The following is a 15,865-nucleotide window of genomic DNA, read 5'->3' on the forward strand; positions in this document are numbered from 1 at the left end:
CCATATACCATTTATAAGAAACCACAATATGATGGCTGGAGACTGTGAAAGAAATGTATACACCAAAGATGAATAACTGGATTCTCTGTGCTCATGTTACCATCATATCCCAAACATGATCAAAACCAGGATAAGCCTCATAAACAGGTTATTCAAGACACACTTAGTGTCTTTTATAGAGCCCTTGAAGAGTCTTTAATGTGGTCCCTCGCCTTAGATTCATTCAAACACTCATAACAAAGTTGCATGAAAACAATAAACAGGAAAATGATGCCAAAAGATGATCAAAATCTAACTTTCTTGTCAGTGAAAACATGATTTTGTCATTTCCAAACTTGGATCAGTTGTAGACGTGCTTTAAGGGCATGTGAGGAGTTTAATGTTGGTTTATGCTCCATAAATTGTAATGATAAATTGGACTAAAGCTTGAAAAAATGTTGGTTTATAGAAAGAAAAGAAAGAAAAACAGACAGAGAGGGGTACAGAAAATCAAAAAAGGAGGGAGGCAGTGAGTAAAGGAGGGAGCAATCCGAAGGGAGGAGTCAAGCGAGGGAAGGAGCAGCTGGAGTCCCACACTTCGCCCTCTCTCTTCTCCTCGAAAAAGCGCACTAAATGTAATAACAACTCTCCACGCGCTTCTCTCTGACGCTTATGTTGTTTTTACGCACGTCTGCGGTCTGCTACCGGGGCAGATATCATCGGCAGGCTGATGGTGTTGCTGGTCCGGCGGTGGTTGGACACGGCAAACTGTGAGAAGGAGGAGAAAGACGGGAGAGAGGAAAAACTCTGGCAGCGCCGCTTTGGAGTTGGAGTTGCAGCGTAAAGAAAAAAAAAGTCCCAGGCAGCAACTCCAGAGGCACATCTGCAAGTTAGGAAGAGAAGACGCCGAAAGAAGAAAGAAGATTTCTCTTTTTTGTTGCTGTGAAGATTAAAAAGTCAAGAACAAGATTGGGAATCACCTCAAAAAGAAGTAAGTAATTATGAAAATTTCACACATTGTTGCGCTTATTTGTCAGAGTTTGGAGAGGCGGTCTGAGGTTTCACGTTTCAAAATTTCATGCAAGTTAAGATGCAGACATGAAGTGGATCAACTGAGGAAACACAGTTTTTTTTTTTTAAACATCGATGAAAACACAGCCCGAAAACGCAGCATAGACAGAGTGTGTTCTTCTTGGCCTGTGTGTGTGTGTGTGTGTGTGTGTGTGTGTGTGTGTGTGTGATTTATGCTCTGTGAAATAAGTGTTGGTTGTTAGAAACCCCGGATGGCACACTTAACAAGTATCCCACAGACAGATGTGCATTTTTTAAAACTTGTTCGAAGTCGCAGAAAGTTAATGGAAAAGTTAGTTTTTTGGGTGCGCTATGAAGGAGAGGAGGAGAACACGTGTAATTCTGCGGGGAGTTTGAAACTTTATGAACTTGTGCAGAAACTTTTATTGGACTTTTGCCTAAAGAAACGCGCGTGGGGGGAGGGGAGGGGGTGCATGCATATTTATGTGCATGTGTGATCATATTTCAGTGTCTGTTATTGATTCGGTTTATCCTGCTAAAGAGTTCTGCAGACTTTTGAAACAGTTGCATGCACATGCACGCTGTTTTACTTTTAAAATATGACTGACCCTCAGCCTTGACCTTTAACATTTAAACCTATTTCATTTTATAAGCATGCAACTAAACATTTCTACATCAATGTTTTAATTTTTTAAAATGTATTTTCTAAACTTTAAACTAAATTTGAGGCCTTTTTTGACAAACAGTACACATTTGCATTGCAAAAATGTCCATATTCGCAATTTATTTAGTTTCAGAATTTGCATCAGCTGATATTTGTTTTAAAAGATTAAATTGCACTGTAAATAAATAATATTTTCACCTCAGTCACATAAAGTAATGCTATTTAACAAGTGTCCTTATTTGCAACCTGGCAGAGTAAAAATATGTAGGAACAGGAAATCTTAAAATTTCAATCTTTAATTTGCATTAAAAGGTTTTTTAATCATGTGCTTCATCTTTTACTTAAAAGAAAAATGTGTACGGGTACAGCATGGTGTGTTTGAAGGCATGTGCTCAGAGAAATTTAAGCCCATTACAGTGGGGCTCTCTGGCCCTGCAGGGGTCCATGTGAGTTTTATGGGGCCCCGAGCAAAATTAGAAAGGGTGTAAAGTCAATGTAATTTAGTTTATTAGAATTCACTGGAATTACTACTAATAAAAATAGTCAAAAAAGGACTTATACAATCACAGGTTTGTCCTATTCATTCTTTAGAAAAATAAATAAACACTAGAAAAAAAAACACCTCTCACATATGCAGGTTTAAGAAAAAATCTCTCTAACAGAAGTTCTTTTTTGGGGGTCCCGGACATGAAAACGTCTGCGAGTCCCCGAGCCTCCACATGTGCGGATATTTGTTTGAAACTTTCCCTCCTGTCCTCGCCAGCTGTTCCACATTTTATCTGCTTGTCTGCTCTCGGGTTTCATGCAGACGACGAGGGTCCGAGGTGCTCAGCCATGCGGTGCAGCTCAAATCCTCCTTTTTTTTTGACACTTGGCAAATTATTAACGCAGGTCTGGCTGCCTTGAGACAGAGCGGGACTGCAGCGAACACACACCAAATAAGATGTTTAACAGCACAAATTTACACAGATAAAAATCTCCCTTTTGGCTGTTTTTATGAGGCTGTTCCATCACTCATCTTTGGCTGCGAGCGAGAGGTTTTGCAGGTCCTGGTTACATTTGTCTAATAAAATAAAAAAGGGACTGTCACATAAATTATCATTTGATATTTCCTTTAATTTATAACAACAAAATAACATTTCACAGGGCCTCTAAGTAGGAAATGAATCACTGTCAGTTAGCAAGGAAAAGAAGGAACAGACGGATCAGGCCTCACTGAAATTTAAAGATTAATATTTCAAATTTTTAAAATGGCATAATTACAATAATATGTAATTGTAATTTCCTTTTATTGAGATTAAAATGAACAGGGTGGTACATTTCCCCCTAAATGTTTTGCTTTTTGTGGCTTGTGACTTCTTTTTTTAAAAATAAAACTAATGCTTATAAATACTATATTCAATTATTATTGAAGGCCAAAATTAAGATGGCCTTTGTATTTATTTATAAAAAAATAAATGTGATTTTAAAAAAAATCAGTGAGTGACTAATGACAGAAATTTTGACATTTTGGATTTAACTTCCTTTCTTTTAACTATAAATACAGCTATGTTTAATTTGTGTGTTAACACATGTGCATGTCTGTGTTTTTTATGAATGTGATAAATAATAAAAACATAAAATTGCTCTATATTAAGAAAAAAACAATACAATAATAAATATGTATCAATATTTAAAAAAAAACATGTCATTAGTATTTTGTAAAATTACTTTTTACCTAAGAAAAACTACCCAGAGGGGGATACCGATGTCAAACAGGTGCACCTTTCCCCCCCAAAAAGCACTTTGTCTCATTATAATGCAGCAGCGGTGATGAATGCAGCAGTGTTTAAGATGCTAATCTGCTGGAATGAGATGCACAGCTCCGAGCCACTCGCTTACTGTAGCCAGCAGAGATGCATCACAGCCGCTCTCTGCTCCTCCAGCTTCACGCGTGAGGAGCAGCCGGCTATCGAGACTCGGGCAGATAGCAGCAGCGTGCTTTTTTTTATCTCAACTTTAAAGCACTCTTTTAAGTAAAATTATGCACAGCGAAACCAGCCCGTGACCTGGCGACCTGGCAGAATAAGGCCTGTCATGTTAATGCGGCGAGATGACATGTTATTAGCGTTTAAAGTATGGCCCTCTCCTCTTTTTAAGGGGCCTTGCATTCACAGTTAAAGGCAGGTTGTGTCCTCAGGCCTTTTACACCCCGCAGGAAGAATACCTGCTATCACGCTTGTATGCAAGAGGCCCTAATGAGCTGTGTTGTTGTGCAAATGCCGAGACCTAAAGCCCTCAAAGAGGTGGCAAATGTTTTGTTAAAACGAGGGTGATGTGAGGAAGTTGATTTTCCTTAAGATAATGTCGTTTATTTTTAGTGTGGGCTCGCTTGTTTTGCATGTTTTCCTGCAGGTGTCTGTCCTGTTTCTTGGGAGGTTACGGAGCCACACAGAGGTGTAAATAATTATTTGAAGTTTTAAAAATACACACCTGACCAGTGAAAGTTTGCAGTAATTCCCTGTGTAATTTGGTTGCTTCCCTTGCATATAAGCGGCGTAGTTGAGTCGATGGCCCCCAAAAGAAATCTCTCACTTTGATGATTTGGTACTTTGATATGTTGACATCAAATGAAACAGACACAGTGGGGAAAGAAAGAGGACAAGTCAGGCAGAGGTAGTGATTGAGGGGGAAAAAAAGGCTGTGCATGAGAGCGGGTGGAAATGTGTGTGTGTTCGCTGCATGGTGTGGTTTTTGCGAGGCGCGGAGGAGTGCTATGAAAAAGTTGGGCTGAGATGGCAAACCTGAGAAGCGTCAAAACGTCTGGATGCATTTGCGTGCGAGCGGAGACAAGAAGGGGTCTTCGGGCGCGCGAGGGCTTCTCCTTGGCCTCCTAATCCCCAGGCCCAGCCATCCCTTCAGGGCATGCCTCAGATCTGGCTCTCTGGCTCTCCGCGCGGACGACCCAGCTCCGCCAGCAGATTTAATATGCTATGTGTTCCTGCTCCCCCGGCTCCCCTCCACCTCAACCATCATTGTCCCAGAGCGGGACCCCCGCTCCCCGCTTCAAGGAGCCTGCTAAAGGCACCTTTCAAGCCGGGTGATGTCTTTGGATAAGGCGAAGTGGCGATGAAGAGGGTGTGAGACTCGAGATATTGCGCTGTAATTTTAGATATGTATATTACACACACTCAGGAATCTTAATACACTTGAGGTTTTTGACATTCATGCACATCACCGAACTGCATGAACGGTCATGCAATCTGCAGCTCATTCACGCCTCTCTTCTTGTGTTTTTCCTTCTGTTTAGTTTTTATTTTGTCTCTTTTTTGTCTTCTCTCTCATGTGGAAGCAACTTTTTTTTTCATGTGTCTGAAGAAATAAGAAATGGGAGGAAAAAAAAGGGCTCAAGTTGCCTTAGCCGGGGCTGAGGTTTGTTTTCCATGGCTCTGGCCTGTTGGAAACTCCAACTGGACCTGACAATTAGTCTGGTCAACTGCTCTCCCAGAGCGAGGCACCGAAGGAAAAAAAGTAAAAAACAGTAAATGATTTGAATTTACGATCGATTAAGTCGTGTTTGACAGCTTAACATAAGAAGCATTGTAGGTCATGGTGAATTTTATTGCAGATATGCCGGTTTGTGTGCGCGAATGCAGTGTGCCAGCACGGCGGGCTGCGTTTTCTTTTCTCGCATGCTTGAGGAGAAACAGGACAGGGTCACGCCTGCATGTGGGCGCCACTCATCCCCTCCTCTGTTTGCTGTAGCCGCCGTAAAAACGTCTTTAAGTCTGCAGTGTGAAGTGTAGCAGCAAGAGGTGAAGTGCTTTGCTTTGGGGCCCATTTGCTTGCGGGGTGTGTGTTAAAAAAAGTTGAGCGCCTAAAGAGACACGGTTTCCCCGGGGCCGCGGCTGTTATTGCAGATGTGGCATTGTGTCAGCTTTGATGGGAGCCGGTTGTGGCATCCGTGAGGGGGTCTGTGCTTTCTCGTCCGGGGGTGGCGATCAGGGGACAGATGAACTGGCCGCTTGCTGTGAACAATGATCTGTCACTTACCCCTGTGCCTCTTGATGTGTGAAGCCATGAGTCAGGCTCTGTGTAGTCCATGTGCACACACACTTTTTTTTCTTTAACTGAGCAAGAAAAATCTATTTTGTTAACTGCATTTTCTAAACAAAAACCTTCAGTAATTAAACAAGTATTTCACGAAGATAAAGACAGTCCTCACATAAAACTAGTCTGCAGTTCTGCAGCAGAAAGACAAATACTTTAGAAGTTGGTGCTTCATGACCAGAGAAAAATGGTTATTTTGCTCAAGAATTAGAAAACCTACAACTACCAGAATGCAATGCTCCCACTAGTGGGTGACGTAAAGTGGACTGGCCAGGGTATTACAGTTAAACGGTGAGCTAAAGCAAAACATGTTTCTGACAACATTTGAGCTAAGAAATATGCAACTTTGTAACAGAATCTTGGTCAAAGTTTTACAGTTTCGTCTCGGCTGTTTTGGCCTCAGATTTCACTGTGCAGGAAGCAGTATGGAGCTTACTTCCTGTTCTCAATCTCTCACTATTACAGCTTAACTGGGCACTAAAATGTGTTTCTAAAAACATTTTAGGAGAGAATTATCTAGTGCAGTAACATAACCTTGATTTGATCAGCCTAGTTTTACTGTTTGATATGATTTTGGTCTGAGTTTGAGAGACAAAGAAGGATCGGCGTTTCTTTTGATCAGCTGTGTACTCTTTGAGGCGCCAGCTGGTGGCGGACAATATTAAAATGCGGAAGTACAGTCTGTAGTTACGAGCCCTCAGGAAGAGGCTTTAGAGCAAATTTCACATAGTGGCCAAAAGTGGAATTACACCATCTGTCATGTAATGCCATGGGGCCCAAAAAAACTTTTTCCCATGGACTTAAACTGGAAAAGAGATGCCTGTAAATAAGTGGATACATTTTTGTGAGCGATGAAATCTCTGTGAAATTACTCGTTTCACGATCAAGATTTAATCCATTCAGTTTGATAACATTTAGAAAGTCTAAAAGAGCCACAAGGTTAAACAATTTGAACACCATTCAAGCTAGCAAAGTGCTAAACCATCCACCCTGCCGGTGGAAGTTACCGGCTCAGGCAGAGTGTGCATGTTTTATGGGTCCAATAATGCAGCAGATTTGGGCACTTTCATACCACAGAAATAGAGCTTTTTTGCGTCATGCACCACTGAGCAGCTCTCTTAGGAATGAACTGGGCCCTGCCTGCATGCTGTTTCTCGATTTTCTTAATACCTACATTTGTAGTTTGACCAACAGCCCCAAGAGCTGATTTAAGTAGCGTCATTTGGAGGAGTTTCACCGGGGTTTGAGGAGGGATATCTTTTATAAGTCACATGGCTATGTCCTTGTCGGTAGAAACTGGCTCCCATGATGCAGCAGGCGCTACAAGATTGTATCGCGTAACTCTTCAAAAGTTGAACAGTGCATCTGAAAGTTTTGAATTCACAATCCCTGTGTGAAATCGTGGACTATCACCTCCCAGAAATCCCTGGGTTAGCATAAGACGCCTATGTCGCCTTGGATTGGAAATAATGATGGCCAGTGTGGTGGCTGCAATAGAAATAAAGCTGCCAATGTTTTGAACACTCGTCACCATGTTTCTTGGAGTGTTATCACGAGAGAAGAAGTCGCATAAAATCACTCAATGGAAACGCAGTCATCTGTTTGTGTTTTAACAACATTTTTAAAAAATATTGCTTAAGTTTTGTGCACATCTGTAATGAAAACCCCCCAACTGTTTTGATACAAAGCTAGTTGCAAATCGGCAAAGTATCCCTTTAAGTCGTGCATTGTCACGCAATTGCGATGAGGTTCACATAACAATGTGAACCTCATGTGTTTGCAGTCGCATGCTGCTTGTGGTTGTCTCTCAGTGCGAGTTATCCCCGAGTATTGCTGCATCCTGGAGTGGAGGTCAAGGAGGGGTCTATTGTTTGAATGTCAAATGTAAATCCCAAGGTTAATACCTGAAAGAAGCACATGCCCAGACATTCTCTCTCCTCTCCAAACATGTTTAGATGAGTACCTCTTCCCCCACTCTGCTCCTTCATTTCCGTCTGCTGCGGACTTGGGGCAAGTTGGAAAAGGAGGAGGGGCTGTGGGCATAAACCCCCTTTAGTGTGTTCTTCTCAGCAATGAATGCTAACAGACCCTGGCTCTAATAATGCCTCATCTTAGAAAAACAAAAGGGGAACTCTACTATCTGAGCAAATTTCTGCCCCAACCTGAAAGAGCCCTCCTTTGACAGCGCAGCATTTGAAGACTAATCGTTTTTTCTCATGCAAAGCACGCTGTTTTAAGAGCCCGGGCCGCGGAAAGAGAGGGGGCTGTGTTTTAACAATACTCCGCAGGGAGTGAGGAACAGGGTTCGGGGAGGGGAGGCAGGGTTGAAGAGAGAAGGGGGGGGATTCCTCTCTCCTTTGCTCCTCAGACAAAGCCCAGTTCCTTTCAGGGTTGCATTGGGGGTAGGGTGCGTGGGGAAGAGGAGGGAGCATCCAAAGAGTTTGAGTTCCTTGAAAGAGAGGGACTCCAGCGGCTTTTAATGACAGTTTGTCATCGTGGCTCCTTCCAGCTTCCAGGGAAAATGTAGGCCCGGCCTTGCAGTGACAGGCCTGGATAAAAAGTGGGTTTGAGGAAAATTTATAGAGAAACAGAAATATTAACGTGTACATGGGGCCCTAAAACGGCTTTGGCTATTCCTGCCAGACTGGTGTTTTTATTAAGAGGGGTCGACATGCTTTGGAAATATATCTTATTCATGAAGAAAGCCAGGTTCCCAAAGAATTCATTATATTTCCCCCCAGATGCGGCTTTGCGGGTTGCAGCCGTCCCCTCGGAGGACGTGGAGCGTGGAGCACGACATTGTAAAGCCTCCCTCAGTGGGCATGGGAGTGCGAAGGGTCCCATTTGTCAAAAGGTGCTGGAGTCTTTTTCCCCTCCTCAACACTTTCCCCGGCTCAGTCTCAAACTCATTGTCTGAGCAAAGGCAGGACATTAGTCACCGCAACGCCACGGGAGCCTGCGGGGCTAAAGGACCGGCGCTCTGGAGGCCCGGCTGGGACAGAGGGGAGGAGAGAGGGGAGGGAGGGAGCGATGGATAAGGTGAGAGGAGGGCAGGAAATGTGGGGTAGACGGAAAAGTGAGGAAGAGAGGAGTATGTGTGTGGGAGAGGGAGGAAGACCATGGGGGGGTTAGAGGGAGTGGAGTCTGTAGCTCTACCTCAGGGCTCAGTGTGTAAGCCCCTGTCTACCCCCCAAAGCTGCTTTCACAAAGAGATTTACAAGACAGGTCTCCGGTGTGCTTTGCTGCCCTGCATTATGAGTGCGTGTGTGTGTTGCTGAAATGGACCTTTTTTTTTCTTTTTGCATCATCTATGCAAGAAAGATATTCACCCAAATTTACCAATGCAGGCAGGTCAGACTCAGAGCAGCCCCGGTGGAGCAGCGGTGTGAATAACCTATTCCCCCTGGTGGCGGGGTGTGTGTGTGTGTGCATTCATGTGTGAATGTATTTCACACATTCACACATACAAGGGATCCTGTTAGCTTTTGGAATTATTTATAAAGCCTGGCTTTTGTGTGGCGCTCTAAGTCGCTGTCTCCTCCCATTACTGCCTATGACTCTACCTGGGCTTCTTCCCTCAGCCCCCAAAATGCTCCCTCAGCCACCCTCCCAGCACAAGGAACTCAGTTTGGTGTTATATCTAAACCCTTTTGCAGCTACTAGTTTCCCCACTAGTCATGTGTGCAGGAACATATTTTCGCTGAGGGGTGCTGCAATAAATGTGCACGTATATCTACCAGGCTTGGACAGTATGTAATATTTCATACCTTCCTGAAACTTCACAGGAGTATATATGGTATACGATGGTACAAGTGTGCGCTACTTACTTTCAGCTTTTCAGACTAATAAATGCACAGCAGAAACCCACAAAATACGAACAAAAGTAATATTCACACACTTATTTTTGTTCCATTAAACAGAGATACAACTGCACACTGTTTGAAATAAACTTGGATCAACTAAATTCAAACATGACAGAAGAAAAATAACTCGTTTAAACCGACTTGGTTACTCTTGCTAGTAATCTAGTTAGTAAATTCACAGTTCCAACAATCACCAGCTTGGATTTGGTTGAAATAAATCCTTTATTCACCAAGTTAGATGTAAAAAAAACATGTTGTCATGCCCCATGGTCTCTCTCTGCTGTCTGCCAGCTGTTTACAGTCCTGTATATTATCCCTCCACCACTAAGTGTTGCTGTGACTTTCAGCTCAGCTGCCCATTCAACCAGTAGAATCCGGAGACTGATCTCTTGTGGTGCGTGCTGTGCACTACATACAATATCTTTAACAGAAAGAGGAGCGCCTGTATTTATGATGGTACTGAAAAACATACCTTCCGTATTTCTAAATACTGTGGTGTACAATAACACTGTGATACCGCCCAAGCCTTGTATGTTCATGTGCTTAAGTGAGACCAATGGTGGCATTTTCAGCATATCATACGCTGTTCAAAAATTTTTTAAAAAAGTTTAAATATCCCACTGTTCATGGTAAAACAGCCATCTATTTACAGTCCGTGGTTTATCACCGCTTTTTAATAGTCACAGCAACCACCTTCCCGCACCTATACTAGTTCCCCCGAGAGCATAGAGTGCCCTTGAGATGACGTTTTTTCTGTTCTCTAAGTTAGCGCCCCCTCCTGTTCCTTCGTCAAAAAGTCAATGGAAATTTTCCATTAGATTTTGAATTATGTTTATGAAACTTACATGTTTTGTTCAGCAAGATAATCTGCACAAATTAACGCTACTTTTTGGATTTTTGAGCCTAAATGCAATAGCCAGAAGTAGGGCTATAAGCTATCGTTGGGCTATAAACAGGTACGCAACGGTCGCATGATTTAACATCGCAACAACTACAAGGCTGTAAAGTCGTGTTTGTCATGATGATGTTCTGTAGTCTCATTTCGCCATTGTTAGCAGCTGCCTTCTTTAAGACACATAAAAGCTTCAAAATACACAAGTCAGGTAATGACTGACGTACTTTATGTTGTAGAACAAAACAAAAAAGCTTCTTATGCTTGTGTTAACCACAGACCGAATTTTAGGTGTCTAACTAAAATACTCATTCAAAAAACCCACCGACTTTGAGTCGAGGGAGGGGAGTAGCTGAAATGCTAACAAATTTCCGGGTTTTAGGACTCATTACTGGGGTTCTCTTTTTTTTCTCTCAATATGGCTAAAGATTTGCTCCTCTGGAAAAAAAAATCTAATTTAGAGTTATAATCTGTGGAGACAATCTACTTCAGAGAGACACTCAAAGTTATGCCGACCCATCCCATATGGCCCTGATTACCCTGTAATCCAGGAAAGTTTTTTCTTGCACGGACCGAGCGGGGGTGAAGGTTTTAGTGTGTTTGAGATGGTTTATGCTAATGTTGCTTTTATTGAAACAAGCTGGGATGTGATTATAGTCCTGCTCGGTACATATGAGCGGCAAACTGCTCTAGTTTCCCCGTCTCCCTCTGGCGTTAGAGATCAATGCAAACCAGCTAACGCGGGGTAATAAGCCATTAGTACACACATTGTTGGAGAGATTTACATACATCGACCGGCGAACTGATAAACTAGGTTCCGTGTCCTAGAGGTAAGAATTATTGTGTGTGTGAGTGATTAGCTGTGTGTGTGTGTCAGTGTGTGAAGCGTCGCCGGGTGATCTGCCAGTCGTGTGTGATAGGTGCCAGATTGCGTAGCTGGGAGCCAGGTTGTCTCTGCTTGTCAGGGGTGGAGGAGGGGAGATGTGAGGATGATTACACTGTACACTGTTCCTCTGATCTGATTCATCACTAACTGTCTCTCCTGCAGAGGGTGAACTTATTATCCCTGTCTCAACTTCCACCGTGGAGCCAGCTGCTCTCCATGCTTCCCAATTAACCCCAGGCACCCGTCAAACGCTCCAATTAAGGCCTCCTCCTCCACGAATTTATTTGCCTGCGTTCGCCGGCCCCGGCTCCACTGGTTGGGATGCTCGAGCGTGCGGAGGGGAGTGAGTGAGCGAGGCGGCAAGCGTTGAGCATGTTTGTTTAGGAGCTGTCCTAAGCAATGGTGTTACAGCTCCCAGATTTATTCGAGGCGGGGTTGCAAACAGCTGAAACGAATAAACGCACCCAGATGTTTGGCTTCCTCCTCGCGATCAAGTCGGCGGGCCTGAGGGGGCTGCCTGTCTAATGACAGTCTTGTTCCTCGCTCTTTATGCAGGGGATTTTCGGGGGGCCATTTTGTGACTGTGCTCTTTGGAGTTTATGGGAAGTTTTTTGTCGAGCACTTGGCAGCGCTGGGAGGTTTACGGCATCTCGTTGCAGTGTTGCATGGTGTCGGTATTTGAGTTGCGTGAGTGTTTTTAGCTGGGAGTTTCAAAATCCAAAATATTCAGCTGCGTGTTTCTGATGCATTGGTTTCTGATGAGCAACAGCGTGTGTGTGTGTGTGTGTGTGTGTGTGTGTGGAGGAGTGTTGCTGTAGGTGGGTTACAGGTTTTGCAGCACTGCCAAATCCTCTGAGACTTCCTCTGCGTGTGTGTGTGGAGAAACGAGCCGGCGCAGAGGGATGGGGGGGCTCTGTGGCTGATATGAAAGTGAAGGGAGAGAGTTGTCTCCCTACGCTGCCGCTGGGAGAGCCGTCAGGGAGCTAGAAGTCTCCGGGACTCCCTCTGAGCTTCAGCTGTCTTTGATCTCACACCTCCGCTGCCGTATACTCCATACTCCTCTATATAACACACTCGCTCTCGCCTACCGCCAATCCTGCAACACAGACCCTCAGTTCCCATAGAGGAGGCTTAGTTACACGAGGGCCGGTGAACCCAGTCACGATGTACTGATGAACATATCACGAAGAGAGAGGAAAACTTCTAAGACAGCAACTGCAAAAAGACATAATGAAAATATTGGGACTGTTTACTTTATCTGTTGCTCTGTTTTCATCACTAAATAAAATATTTACGATATAAAATATCAGAAAGTAATTAAAACTGCCAACTAAAAGCATTATGAGACTGGGCACAGATATGCACCACCTCTCTTACAGGAGCAAGATACACAGATTCAGTTGTAGTTTTGCCCCTTTATTGTTGTTTTTTGTGCCTCATTTTGCATATTTTTGTGTTTTTTTGTCTCTTTGTGGTTGTTTTGTGTCTTTTTGAGATCATTTTGTGACTTGTTTATGTTGTTTATTGCCTCTTTGTGGTTGTTTAGCACATTTTCATAGTTACTTTATGTCTCTTTTAAGTCATTTTGTGTCTATTTGAGGTCACTTTGTGTCTCTATGAGATCATTTTGTCTTTTTTGGAAATAATTTTGTGTCTTGTTTTTGTCATTTTGAGCTTTTGCAGTTGTTTTGTGTCTCTTTGTGGTTGTACTGATCCTTTTTGTAGTCATTTTGTGTGTCAGTGAGGTCAGTTTATGTCTTCTTTGGGGATTTCGTGTCTTTTTAGGGTACTTTGTGTCTGTTTTTGTTTGTTTTGTGTCTCTTTTAGGTCATTTTTTGTTATTTTTGGTTGCTTTTTGTGTCTTCAAGGCCAGTTTGTGTCTTTTTTTGGTCAAGTCTCCTTGAGGTCATTTTGTGTGTTTGTTGTTTCGCTCCATTTTGCAGTCATTTTGTATCTCTTTGCAGTTCCTTTGCATCTCTTTTTGGTCAGTTTGAATCTCATCCTTATCTGTACATGATAATTTGAGTGACCTTTTGCAGATGAAGGCCCCTGACACGTTGGCCTTTTCAGTAATCCATCCATGATCAGAGGTTTCCAAAACCCAAATATGTTTAGTAAAAGAGAGAAAAGTGGGTGATTTTCCGGTAGAAGCAAATGTTTTACATTTTACATTATAAATGACTAACTGATTCAACTAACCAACCAAGCATTTCAGCACTACGTAACACAAAAGCTCCGAATAATGGGCAATTTGACAGAGCTGATGAAAACAGGCCCATTTCATCGTCGTTATTTAAAAGTGTGATTCATTGTTCTGTTATTTTAAGACCAGTGCAGCCACCTCATTAAAGGCATGTACTTTTTGCTGAGTGTACTCCCCTCTCCACCCCTGTCCATCACTGACATGTTGAAATAAGGCTGAAGTGCTGATAGAGCGACCTTATTTTACGGCATTTTTCAACCCGTCCGATGAAAGATAAGCAGCATGCGAAGATACAACAGAATCATTTCTGCATCTGTGGAATGTGTGACCCGGTGTTACCCTCTTGGATCTGTTCCCATCCACACAGGAAGTCTAGCATTAAAGCGATGCCATCATCCCCCCCCACCCGGCTCGCTCCCTGCATTCCTCTGACTGACTGCGGCACATTTCGGGACAGCTTCATTCAGCATTCCTTTACATGCTGATTTGTTTGCCCTCCCCTCTTATTTTTTTTCTCCCTCCCCAAGTCTCCCTCTGTTTAGGTCTGGCTTTATCATACGAGAGCCAAACACCAAGACAACTTCATCTCATCCAATTTTCACCCCTTTAATTCGGTTTAAATGGCATGGCCGCGAGGGCCAGAGTGGGAATTAATAAGAGCCAATAAAGCTCGCCGCTGGGGCGTCGAGGCCAGTCTTTAAGTAAACATTATGACTTCTTGAGGGGGGATTCAGGGGCAGCACTTGATGAATTGTGGCGGAGCTTGGGAAGGGCTAATTTCTCACTTAGCCGTCCTGATGGGGCTAGCTAATAGGCCTCGCGTCGCCTGGCTGTTTGTCTGCTGGCTTTATTATTGTGCATTATCGCGCTGCCCCCTGGCTGTTGTTAGCGTTCGGCCCCGGAGACGCCAGGGCCCGTCATTAATCACATGGCAGCTCTGACTCACTCCGCTCCAACACTTATCCCAATGACACAAAATGAAAGAAAGGGAGACAGAAAGGAGGAGAGAAGGAGAAGTGTGAATGAAACAAGTGAAACAGGAGAGAAGGGAAACTTTAAGTCCAACAGTTTCACTGTCACTCCGTCACCTGTAGCTGCTGCCTCCGGACTGTAGTTCAGTTTCCTCAGTTTCCTCTTTGTTTCACTCCTTTGTCAAAGTCTAATGTGAAGACCTCCTGTCAAACCTCATTGATACTCAACTTATGGCCCACTGCCCAAATCTGGCCCCTGATAGTGTGCTGGGTGGCCCCCCAACCATTTTCTAATCACAGTAAAAATAAAGTGATTCACTCTGGGAGTTGTTTTTGTACATTAGTATACACAAGTTCCCAGAGTGCATAAAACAGCATCAAAATAGAGCTTGTTCATAAAACAGTGCCAGTGGAGGTTCCCCCACACCCCCAGACAGAGGTCCAAGCTAAGCCCCTAATGTCCTAAAACCGAAGAAATGTCCTAAATCTTAGAAATGTGCTAAAATCCCATACATTTTCTAAAATCCTAGAAACATCCTAAAATCCTAGAAACATCCTAAAATCCTTGAAACGTCGTAAAATCCTACAAACTTCCTAAAGTCCTATAAATGTCCTTAAACCCTAGAAATGTTCTAAACTTGGAGAAACTTTCTAAAGTCCTAAAAATGTCCTAAAGTCTTAGAAATATGTATGGGGCTTCTGCGACTGGCCCCTGGCCTACTGTCATTTTGCAAAAGTGGCCCCCAGGCAAAGCAAGTAGAGTATCCCTGCCATACCTGCTGCCACTCCGCTCACACACGGCCATCCATCTGCTCGATCCTCCTCTGAGTGCACGTGCAATGAGGAGGAGGAGGAGGAGGAGGTGGCAGAGAAAGATGTGTGTGAGGTTTTCATCAGTACAGGAATTTCTCTTCCTCCACTCATCCCCTCCCTGGGGTCCCCTCTCTTATTTATGTTCTGCGCACAGTGATCGCACTTGCATACTGAGAGGCGTATAGAGCACCTGGTGCAACTCCTATACGCAGCGGCACTCTCAAACACAGTCGAAACAGTCCCTCTTCCTTCCTGCTCCGCACTCGCACATGCATTACATAGGAACTGTGTTCTCAAACAACGCAGCGCGCGGCGTTACATGTACTCTTTCACTGCGAAAGCACAGTGAAGGATGCTGTTGTCGCGCTCTGGTTGTGAGTGCTTTCTAAAGCCTTGTATGAAGAATGCCTCCACAAACACAAGACTGTTTTCACTGGAGATGAGAGGCCCACTGACAGGATACAGACCTCACT

At 43.6% G+C, this 15,865-nt stretch overlaps 1 protein-coding gene across 1 annotated transcript in view; it reads left to right on the plus strand.

Moving 5' to 3' along the window:
- Positions 1-543: 543 nt before the first annotated feature.
- The window catches only part of gli3 (GLI family zinc finger 3), a 130,887-nt gene continuing 115,565 nt past the window's right edge, over positions 544-15,865 (plus strand). Inside the window, exon 1 of the mRNA XM_042510212.2 lies at positions 544-970. The gene's annotated coding sequence lies outside the window, so the exon portion shown is untranslated. The remainder of the gene's footprint in view (positions 971-15,865) is intronic.

Source organism: Plectropomus leopardus, chromosome 21 (assembly GCF_026936395.1).
Source record: "Plectropomus leopardus strain MGB_pleo_1.0 chromosome 21, ASM2693639v1, whole genome shotgun sequence".
NCBI classification, from domain to species: Eukaryota; Metazoa; Chordata; class Actinopteri; order Perciformes; family Serranidae; genus Plectropomus; species Plectropomus leopardus.